Genomic DNA, 12085 nt, shown 5'->3' on the forward strand with positions numbered 1-12085 from the left:
CGAGATACCCACAGATGAATATGGCCAGGGATGTTTTCACTGCATTTGGGCCCAAATGGGCCTCCTCCCACTACAAGGGACAGTACAGAGCCCAGGCTCACCTGAGCCTCTTTCCACATGGCAGCTGTCTTCCCAGAGGTCCACACTGTGATGGTAAATACTTCCTCCAGGTCTCCTGATTGGGACATTAGTGGCGCTTTGCTTCTGTTAGATGAAACAGGGAAGATGCACTTTGAAAGAAATGGCTTTCCCTAGGCAAGATAAGAAAGGGAATGAGGTTTTCTGAATGAATTCAGGAAAATAAATGCTCATACTCACAAATAAACTGAGAATGTTTCATCATATTAGCAGACTTCAGTTCAGTAGCTGACACTGCTTTTAAAAAAGTTAATGGGGGGAACCAAAACAAAAGTAAAAATAAAAATAAATAATAGAAAATGTTGTGAGGTGCCTGCGGCTCAGTGAGTAGGGCGCCGGCCCCATATACCCAGAGTGGTGGGTTCAAACCCAGCCCCGGCCAAACTGCAACAAAAAAAATAGCCAGGTGTTGTGGCAGGCACCTGTAGTCCCAGTTACTCAGGAGGCTGAGGCAAAAGAATCGTCTAAACCCAGGAGTTGGAGGTTGCTGTGAGCTGTGACGCCACAGCATTCTACCGAGGGTGACAAAGTGAGACTGTCTCTAAAAAAAAAAAAAAAAGAAAAGAAAAAGTAAAGGTAATGGGGAATGGCCTAGAAGTCCAAGCTTCAGTTATCCATCCTCCTGGCTCAGCTACTCTTAGAGCCATAGTACAGAGCTGGGTGTGTGCGTTTTGTGAGACGGAGGAGCTAAGACTTGGGAAATGTTAGTTAACAAAAGAGTCAGTAGATTAGTGAAGATAATCAAATTGCTTTAGCCAAGATCTTTGTAATGAAATAGCACATTCCATACCTTTACCTCGGTCACTCAGGGGGATATTTCAGCATCCTCCCTGGTTGTGGTTGTGGTTACCCTGGGCTGGGGCAAATTTCAGTAGAGCTGGAAGACATCTAAGGGATGGTTGTTGAACATCTGTCCTACAAGAAGTCTCATAGAATCAGTCACCCAATAGTGTCATATTGATTTTTTTTTTTACCAGAGAGACAAGTACCTGTCCCTGCTTACCCCACCCCCACCCAGCCACACTGAGCATGCTCCCAAGGGCACCACTGTGGGATATGCCATGGCAACAGCAGAGGATAGAGGCACTCACAGGCAGCCCGTCACCAAGACTCAGCACAGCTGGACCACAGGCTCCTATACCTCTTAGGATAACCCTGTGCCAGATCCTACACCTCTAGACTCACCCCCGTGTTTCCAACTCGGAGTGACTGTTGCTGCGTGCACGTCACTGTGCTCACAGCACAAGGGATTTCCACCTTGTCTCCAGTTTAGAAGAAACAGAGCAGACACCCCACCCCATGGTCTCAGTATTGTCCTCAATTTACACAATTTTTCTTTTCTTTCTGATAGAGAATTGGGGAAAGAGACTCTGAAATGGCAGGGAAAGAGGGAAGGGAGTGGATTGTCAGGGATAGGAGCACACTGGGGCTGGGAACAATTCTAATGGTAATTTGTGCTAAGGCAACATGGCCTTTAGTACCATTTCAGATCATCTCAGTGTCCTGGCCCCAACCTTCAGGACTGCATTAATTTGCTAGAGCTGACACAACAAAGTACCACATGCTGGGTGGCATAAACAGAAACAGAAATTTATTTCCTCACAGTTATGGAGGTTAGAAATCCATGATGGAGGTGTTAATGGGGTTGGTTTCTTCTGAGGTCTCTCTCCCAGACTGCAGATGGACACATCTTTGAGTGCACATGGTCTCTCCTGTGCCTGTCAGTGTCCTAATCTCCTCTTCTTATAAAGACACTAGTCAAATTGGATTAGGGCCTGCCCATGTGACCTTAATTACCCCACTTAAAGGTCCTATCTCCAAAAATACAGTCACACTCTGAGATACTGGGAGTGAGAACATATGAATTTGGAGGTTAGGGGGGACACAATTTGGCCCACAACAAGGACCAAATTAGGGTGCTCATCATAAATGATTTCCAGTTCAAAGACAGTTTTTAGGAATTATAGTATTTCACTCTTTGGGAGTGGGAAATGAAGTTGTGGCTACCTTGTGGTTTCCTGATGGGAGGTATATTGTCATTGTGGGGGGGGGTCGTGGTGGCAGAGACTCAGAAGAGGGATCCTTCCCTTTATGAGACTAGAGTTGAGAGATGTGACTAGCAACCATGAACCATGCAACATAAGTCATATTCAACTTTTATTGTCAACATGTTTTTGAAAGACAAAATATAATCTGCACTTAGGAATCTATTCAGGGATGAGTCATTGCATGGATTAGTTAGGTCAGTGCTAACTGCTGCAACAGGTGTGAACCCCTAAATCTCAGATGGCTTTTTTTTTTTTAGTTTTACTTTATCCCCTTTGGTAGAGTGCCGTCGTGTCACAGGTCACAGCAACCTCCAGCTCTTGGGCTTAGGTGATTCTTTTGCCTCAGCCCCCCGAGTAGCTGGGACAACAGGCACCCGCCACAACGCCCAGGTATTTTTTTGTTGTTGTTGTAGTTCAACCCGCCACTCTCAGTATATAGAGCTGGTGCTCCAGTCACTGAGCCACAGGTGCCACCTGCAGATGACATTTACCATAATAAGTGTTTTCCTCTCCTGTAAAGTACAATGGGCAGCAAGGAGTGGGGACTGAGGGTGACCGCTTCCTACAGAATTACTTAGGCACCCAGGTGGCAGAACCTCCAATATCTTCAACAAGGGACTCCCCATCATGGGACTCTTTTCAAAAGAAAGATCTGGGCCTGGCGAGGTGGCTTACACCTGTAATCCTAGCACTCTTGAGAGGCCAAGGTGGGTGGATTGCCTGAGCTCATGGATTTGAGACCAGCCTGAGCTAGAGAGAGATCCTGTCTCTAAAAATAGCTGGGCACTGTGGCGAGCGCCTGTAGTCCCAGCTACTTGGGAGGCTGAGACCCGGCCTTGAGGATCACTTGAGCCCAAGAGTTTGAGGTTGCTATGATCTGTGACACTACAGCACTCTACCAAGCATGACAAAGTAAAATTCTGTCTCAAAAAAAAAAAAAAAAGTAAAAAAGAGAATATACTTATGGTGCTTTGAACTTTCATTTTTTTTTTAATATTTTTATTTTTAGAGACAGAGTCTCACTCTGTCACCCTCAGTAAAGTACCGTGGTGTCACAGCTCATAGCAACCTCCAGCTCTTGGGCTTAGGCGGATTCTCTGGCCTCAGCCTCCAGAGTAGCTGGGACTACAGGTGCCCACCACAACACCTGGCTTTTTTTGTTGTTGTTGTTGCAGTTTGGCCGGGGCTGGGTTCAAACCTGCCACTAGTTTGGCGGTTTGGGGCTGGTGCCCTACTCACTGAGTTACAGGTGCCGTCCATTTTTTTTACTTTATTTATTTATTTAAAGACAGAGTCTTACTTTGTTACCTGAACTTCTTTAAAAAATAATTTAGTTAGGCCGGGTGTGGTGGCTCATGCTGTAACTCTGGGAGGCCGGCAGGTAGAAGCCTGAACTCAGGAGTTCAAGACCAGCCTGAGCAAGAGCTAGACCCCATCTCTAAAAATAGCCGGACATTGTGATGGGCACCTGTACTCCCAGCTACTCAGGATGCTGAGGCAAGAGGATGGCTTGAGCCCAACCAAAGAGCTATGACCACGGCACTCTACCAGAGAGACTCTGTCTCAAAAAAAAAAAAAAGAAAAGGAAAAAAAAATAATAATTTAATTGGGGCAGCACCTGTGGCTCAGCTGGTAGGGCGCTGGCCTCATATACCAAGGGTGGCAGATTCAAACCTGACCCCAGCCAGCTAAAATAGCAGTGACAACTGCAACCAAAAAAAAAATTAACTGGGCATTGTGGTGGAGGCCTGTAGTCCCATTTACTTGAGATGCTGAGGCAAGAGAATCACTTAGAGTTGGAGGTTACTGTAGCTGTGACGCCATGGCACTCTACTGAGGGCGACAAAATGAGATTCTGTCTCAAAAAAAAAAAAAAAAAAGTAATTTAATCACTGATCTTTAAAGATTTTCATGACACACTGGTTGAAAATCACTATTCTATGATGTGTTGTAGCAATAAACACTCAAATGTGCATTATAATGACTAGAATCATTCAAATCATTTAACTTACTCAATGCCCATTATGTGTCAGGGAATTCAGCAATGAACAAAACATACAAAAATCCCTGCCCCATAGAGCTTACATTCTAGTGAGGGAAGACAGACAGTAAGCATAATCAATAGATAAAATATGTATAAAGCCTGCACTCTGGTGAGGAGTGTCTTGGAGAAATAGAGGAGAGGGGATAAGGTATTACTGGAGGCGAAAGGCACTTCAGTTTTACACACGGAGGTCATGAGAGACCTTTGTTGCCCTCGGTACAGTTCTCTGGCATCACAGCTCACAGCAACCTCAAAGTCTTGGGCTCAAGCGATTCTCTTGCCTCAGCTTTTCGAGTAGCTGGGACTACCGGCGCCCGCCACAGCTATGAGCTGTGACACTATGAGCTGTGACACAACAGCTCTCTACCAAGGATGACAAAGTGAAATTCTGTCTCAAAAACAAAAAGTAAAAAAGAGAATATACTTATGGTGCTTTGAACTTTCATTTTTTTAAATATTTTTATTTTTATTTTTAGAGATGAGTTCTGGCTCTTGGTCAGGCTGGTCTCTGACCTCTGAGCCTGGCAATCCATCGGCCTCGACCTCCCAGAGCACTGGGATTACAGGCGCGAGCCACCACGCCCAGAATCATGAGAGAGCTTAAGGAAAGGGATTTGGACCAGATGCACTAGCACAGGTTTGTAATTCCAGCACTTTGGGAGGCTGAGGTGGGAGGATTGCTTGAGGCCAGGAGTTCAAGACCAGCCTAGGCAACATAGGGAGATACTGTCTTAACAAAAAATAAGCAAAGTTAGCCAGGCTTGGTGGTGTGTACCTGTAGTCCCAGCTACTCAGGAGCCTGAGGCAGGAGGATCACTTACGGGTAGGAGTTCAAGGCTGCATGAGCTATGATCACACCACCATTGTGCTCTAGCCTGGGTGACAGAGCAAAGGCCTGTTTCTAAAAAAATAAAAAAAAAATGAAATAAACAAAATTGTAAAAAGGAAGGAGATTTTGAATTAAACAAAAGAATTTGAGTAAAAACTAAAAGAGGTGAGGGGCAGTCCATGTGTTTCTATCAGGGAGAGCACGGTGGGGAGAGGCTAGAGCATGCTGCGTGTACCTGGAACAGCAAGGGAGACAGAGTGAGCAGCCGGCGAGTGCGGAGAGAGGGCCCAAAGAGGAGTCAGGGCCTCCTCAGCCACCCTGACTTGGAGTAAAATGAGAAGAGGCCTTCGAGTAGAGGGGTGACTTTGCTTGCCTTTAAAGAGGATCAGTTTGGCTTTTATGTTTTGTCTTAGACCTTTTAGCAGCTATAACAGAATATCATAAATGAGTGGCTTATAAACAACAGAAATTTGTTTTGCACAGTTCTGGAGACAGGGAAGTCCAAGATCAAGGGACTCAGATATTTGGCGTCTGGTGAGGGCCCGCTTCCTGGTTCATAGACAGCTGCCTTCTCTCTGGATCTCACAGAAGAGCTGAGGGAGCTCTCTGGGGTCTCTCTTCTAAGGGTACAAATCCCATTCATTCTGCCATCATGACTTAAATGCCAACCAAAAGCCCCACCTTAAAGACCATCACATTAGGGAATCAAGTTTCAACCTATGAGTTTTGTCTTTTTTTTTTTTTGTGATTTTTGGCCAGGGCTGGGCTTGAACCTGCCACCTCCAGCATATGGGACCGGCACCCTACTCCTTGAGCCACAGGCACCGCCCAACCTATGAGTTTTGGGTGGGGGCATACAAAGATTCAGTCCAGAGCAAGTTCATATCAGAGTTATAGGGGGATGAGAGTAGGAACAGGGCAAACAGTTAAGAGATTAGTGTAAGGATCCAAGGAACAGACTTGGCGCCCATCACTCAGTGGTTAGGAAGCCAGCTACACACACGGGGGCTGGTGGATTCAAACTCGGCCCAGGCCTACTAAACAACAATAACAAAAAATAGCCGGATGCTGTGGTGGGTGCCTGTAGTCCCAGCTACTTGGGAGGCTGAGGCAAGAGAATCGCTTAAGCCCAAGAGTTTGCTGTGAGCTGTGACACCATAGCACTCTACCCAGGGAGACATAGCGAGACTCTGTCTTAAAAAAAAAAAAAAAAAAAAGAATCCAAGTAACAGATAGATGATGGTGGCTTGGACCCTGGCAGTGGAATTGGTAAGCAGTGATCAGATGCTGGGTGTATTTTGGACAAAACTTATGGAGAGTAAGAGAAAGAGAGGCATCAAGAATGGCTCCGGGGTATTTGGGGCAACTGGAAGCATGTGGTTAGCACCACTGATATGGGGAGGATGGAGTACATATGTTTGGAAAGGAAGACCGGCAGCTCTGTTGTGGGTGTATTAAATTCAAGATGACTATTAGAGATCTAAGTGGAGATGCAGATAGGCATTAGACATGAACTCTGGAGTTGAGAAGACAGATCCAGCTGGAGATATAAATGAGGGCATTTTCAACCTCCTGGGATTATTTAAAACACCAAGTTTGCCTAAGTTCCCAGAGGAGTCAGAGAAGAGGTCTAAGGACTTAATCCTGGGCACTCCCAAGCTAAGCTATCAGAGATACGAAGAAATGGCAAAGGCCAGCAAAGCAGAAGGAAAACCAGCACTACACACTACAAGAAAGTGTTTCAGTGAGGAAATGATTAACTGTGCCAATGTCGTTAGGAAGTCAAGTAGGAAAAGTTGAAATGATCAGTGAGAACCAGCCATGGGATTTAGCAAGATGGAATTCAATGGAGACTCGACAAGAAGGGACTGGGAAGCCACATCAGATGGGTTAGAGAGGGAGAGCTGGAGGAGAGAAATTAGAGACATTGGTAGGGACAGTTCTTTCAAGGGCCTTTACCCATGAATGGTGAAGATGTAGGTAGAGGTGTGTCAACAGGGCTAAAAGTATTTTTTCCCACCAGGCACGCTGGCTTATGCCTGTAATCCCAGCACTCTGGGAGGTGGGTGGACGGCTTGAGCTCAGGAGTTTGAGACCAGCCTAAGCAAGATTAAGACCCCATCTCTAAAAAATAGCCACAAGTTGTGGTGGGCACCTGTAGTCCCAGCTACTCGGGAGGCTGAGGCAAGAGGACCGCCTGAACCCAAGAGTTTGAGGTTGTTGTGAGCTATGGTGACGCCATGGCACTCTACCCAGGGTGACAAAATAAAACTGTCTTCAAAAATAAAAATAAATATGTATACATTTTCCTCCATAAGAGTATAGGAATAACATGTTTGAAGGTGATCAGCATGATCAAGTAGAAAGAAAACTTGATGTTTTGGGAGAGGCAAGGGAGAACTATTGTAGTGATGTCTTTGGGAGCTGGGAGGATTGGCCCTAGGTAGGAGCTGGGGCAGTCATTCTGTCCAGGGGAGCAGGAGGTTACAGGACCACAGAACAGAAGGGCACAGAAGACGCAGAGTAGTAAATGTGGGAAAAGAAATTAATTACCTAGCAGGATAATAGAGTTCTTTCTATTTTTTCAAATGCTCCCCATATGTAATATTACATAGTTTCATAAGATATTAAAAGAAATAATTCATTCCAACACATGGCTTGTGTGAGTAAGACCATGAGCAGTTTTTTTTTTTTTTAAAGAGAGAGTCTCACTTTCTTGGGTAGAGTGCCGTAGCATCATAGCTCACAGCAACCTCCAGCTCTTGGGCTTAGGCGATTCTCTTGCCTCAGCCTCCGGAGTAGCTTGGACTACAGGTGCCTGCCACAACGCCCGGCTATTTTTTGTTGCAGTTTGGCCGGGGCTGGGTTTGAACCCGCCACCCTTGGTATATGAGGCCGGCGCCCCATGCACTGAGACACAGGCGCCTCCCGCCATGAGCAGTTTTACAGCTTACTCTCTAAGCCCACTTCAGGGTCAGAGGCGACCTCTAGTGGTTCTTTTAGATGATTACTTTTTTTTTCCTTTTCTTGCTCTTGGAAGCATAAAATAACACTGTCCACATTTATTATTTTTAAAGAAACACTACAACTTACAGTTTAATTTAGAAAAGATTATCAGGCATTTGTGTAAAATAAATCCAAACCATCTGCAGTCCAAGCTGGAGTTTCTATTATTACTAAGACTTTCTTCTCTAAATACATCATTCTTTGTGGTACCACCTGTACTTATTTTTATTTTTATTTTTTTGCAGTTTTTGGCTGGGGCCAGGCTTGAACCCGCCACCCCCAGTATACGGGGCCGGCGCCCTACACCTTTGAGCCACAGGCGCTGCCCTCCCCCCCGCTTTTTTTTTTTTTGAGACAGAGTCTCACTGTGTTGCCCTCAGTAGAGTGCATCGCATCACAGCTCACAGCAACCTCAAAGTCTTGGGCTTAAGGGATTCTCTTGCCTGAGCCTCCCAAATAGCTGGGACTATTGGTGCCCACCACAACACCCAGCTATTTTTTTGTTGCAGTTGTCATTTTTGTTTAGCAGGCCTGGGCCGGATTCAAACCTGCCAGCCTTGGTGTATGTGGCTGGCGCCCTACCCACCGAGCTGCAGGATGCCGCCTTCAATGAGTGTGTTTATTAAACCCGGAGGAGGGACAACTGATGGGGTATTGTTGATCCAAGACTGACCTTTTCTTTTTTTTTTTTTTAGATAGTTTCACTTTGTCGCCTTTGGTAGAGTGCTATGGTGTCATAGCTCACAGCAACCTTAAACTCTTGGGCTCAAGTGATCTTCTTGCTTTAGCCTTCCGAGTAGCTGGGGCTACAGGTGCCCACCACAATGTCTGGCTACTTTTAGAGACAAGGTCTCGTTCTTGCTCAGGCTGGTCTCGAACTTCTGAGTTCAAGCAATTTACCCATCTCGGCCTCCCAGAGTGCTAGGATTATAGGTGTGAGCCACTGTGCACAACCTTGAACAATCTTCTTGATGCCCTCAGAGAGTACAAAGTCTTCTTATTTTTCATTATTGATTTTTGGTTGTCACTGGTATCCTCTGCCTGGAATGCTCCTTCACCTTGGGTTAGTCAATTCATTAATCCTCATCGAAGGCTTTACAGCCCTTCTAGGCTACCTTGGGTCTTCCCTGTTATACAATCTCAAAACACCCTGAGTTTTCTGACTCATGCTATTTCCCCAAAACTGTAATGAAAGTCAATTCTATAATTATTGTTTAATGTTTGTGTCTTCTGATAAATCATAAGACCATAAGGGCAGAGACTGTGTTTGGCTTGTTTACCACTGTCTCCTCAGCACTTAGCTGAATGTCCAGTACTTATCCTATAGTCAATAACCATTTATTGACTAAGCAGATACTATCCTGCAGGAGATTCTTGCCACGCTCCTATTATCTTGTGGATACTAATACAGAGGAGACTGAATTTCAGTAATGGATTTCTATTTGTAGAATGCAATTTGCAATTACTTAAGGTGCAATACTTTGCATGAGAGATGCAACACTTTGTTGCAAAACTGTTCTAGCTATTCTTGCAATAGCACAATCTTTAGAATTGAAATGTTATGGCCGGGCGTGCTGGCTCACACCTGTAATACTAGCAGCCTGGGAGGCCAAGGTGGACAGACCCCTTGAGCTCTGGCATTTAAGCTCAGACTGAGCAAGAGTGAAACCCTGTCTCTACTAAAAATAGAAAAATTAGCCAGGCATTGTGGCAGGTGCCCGTAGTCCCAGCTACTTGGGAGGCTGGCGCAAGAAGATCGCTTGAGCCCAGGAGTTTGTGGTTGCCACAGCACTCTGCCTAGAGTGACAGAGTAAAATCTGTCTCTCAAAAAAAAATCGAAATGTTATAGTTTTAGCTCTTACATGAAGAAACTCTTTACCAGAAAGGTTGAATCATTAGTTTTTTTCCCCCAAAAAAGAACTAAGGGAAAAATGAAAAGATATAAACGTGAGGGGGAAGTATAAGGAAAGCATTTTACCTTGTACAACCGTATCAGTGATCCTAAACCAACTTAACTCTACTTATTCCCAGATTTGGTAAAATTCTGGTGCCTACAGGTCTTAACTTGGCAACAGTACCACTAAGATGGGCATGCTGGTAGTGTTCACTCACCTGAGGCCTTTATGCCAGCCCAATTTCGTCTTTGGCATCTTTCTGAGTGCTTCTAATTACCACCAGAGACTGAGAAATGGGAATGACTGGTTAAGAATTATCACACTGGCCTATATTACCTGGATTCTAGACATGTGACATGTAATTGAGTGGGGACAGACTGAAATGCTCTGAGCCGGAAGTAGAGCTTATCACCAAGTATATCTGGAATGTCTGTTATTGTATCTTCCCTTACAATCCCCCTACCCTACATAGTTTAACCTTTCGGTATTGTAAGTACTTTTCTTGCATGCCCTGAAAAGGATTCTCTCCTATTGCTTGCCTAAAGGCAGCAAGGTTTTCTAAAATCAGAACTTAACATTGTTTTTATGGGGATATATAATGATTCAGTCCACTCAATGTCTTTTGGGCTGGGCACGGTGGCTCACACCTGTAATCCTAGCACTCTGGGAGGCCGAGGTGGGTGGATTGCCTGAGCTCACAGGTTCGAGACCAGCCTGAGCAAGACCCCTCGTCTCTAAAACTAGCCAGGCGTGTGGTAGGCACCTGTAGTCCCAGCTACTTGGGAGGCTGAGGTAAGAGGATCACTTGAACCAAGAGTTTGAGGTTGCTGTGAGCTGTGACATTGAAGGGCCCAGCGGGGAATCTTAACCCTGCAGTGGGACGGAGGAGTGGGGGAAAAGCGGCTACAGTTTAAAAAGACCATTTTGTTTTTTCTCTAGTTCTAAATGAGTAATTGACCTTGGGTCTTCTGCTGAAGCACCTTATCTCAAGATTATAACATAGCAACCATAGGTTTTCTGCAGCCAGAAAAAAATAGTTTTTAACAAACTCTGTAGTAATTCTTTAATTACTACAGAGAGGATTTTGACTGCAACACTACAATGTTAACTAACTCCCACCCAGAGATGTTAAGGGCAATGGGAGACATAGGGGATGTAAGAGAGAGAGAAGATAAAAAGGCTAGTTAGCGGGGTGAGGAAGGTGGGGGCAGAGTCAGTCTTTCACCAGGGGATGATTCTCAGCAGCTGCCCCCTGGGTGAGAGTTGGCCCTAGTGCCCCAGCCACAACCAGGTAAAGCCCGCCCTCCCGAGTCTCACAGCCTCCGGGCGGGGTCAGTTCCAGATAGAGCCAGCCAATCCAACATGCACGCCTTTGTTCTCACAGCCTCCAGGTAGGGCCAGTCCCGGATAGAGCCAGCCAATCCTAAACCTCCTAAGTTACCTCAGTCCCTGCGCCAACCAACGTCCAACTTGGTCCCGGTTTCCCTGGGGAAATTTCCCCCGCATTTTGTTGCACCCCAAAATGCATCACACCAAAGAGTATAAAACCTGCCATCATTTCTACCTCGGGGTCGTCCCCTCTAAGCAGAGTTCTGCCTGAGGTATGGCCCAAGCATGCTTGAATAAAGTCACTCCTTTGTTTTTTGCATGTGTGTCTGGTGATCTCTCAGTGGCAGAATTTGGTCTTAACAATATCAAGGCACTCTACCAAAGGTGACCAAGTGAAACTGTCTGAAAAAAAGTCTTTTATTCTGGCTAGGCGTGGTGGTGTACACCTGTAGTCCCAGCTACTCAGGAGGTTGACTCTGGAGGATCACATGAGCCCAGTGATCAACCTGATCTTGAAAAGAAAAAAGAAAAGAAAAGAAAAAGAATTTCTTTTATTCTGAACACTTTTGGATCAAATAACAGAATTAATACAAGCATAAATACGTATGATATCTTTGCAAAAACTCTCAAGGTTGTTGTTTCTTCCCCTTGAGGAGCTCTTTCCCACTTTGTTTATCTGGGTGGCTCTTGTCATCCTTCAGGTCTTGACTTAAACATCCCTCAAGGAGGCTTGGCCTGACCACCCAGTCCAATTAGTTCCCTACCCTTTTCATCTCTCTTACAGACCCTGTTATTT

Source organism: Nycticebus coucang, chromosome 9 (genome assembly GCF_027406575.1).
Source record: "Nycticebus coucang isolate mNycCou1 chromosome 9, mNycCou1.pri, whole genome shotgun sequence".
NCBI lineage: Eukaryota > Metazoa > Chordata > Mammalia > Primates > Lorisidae > Nycticebus > Nycticebus coucang.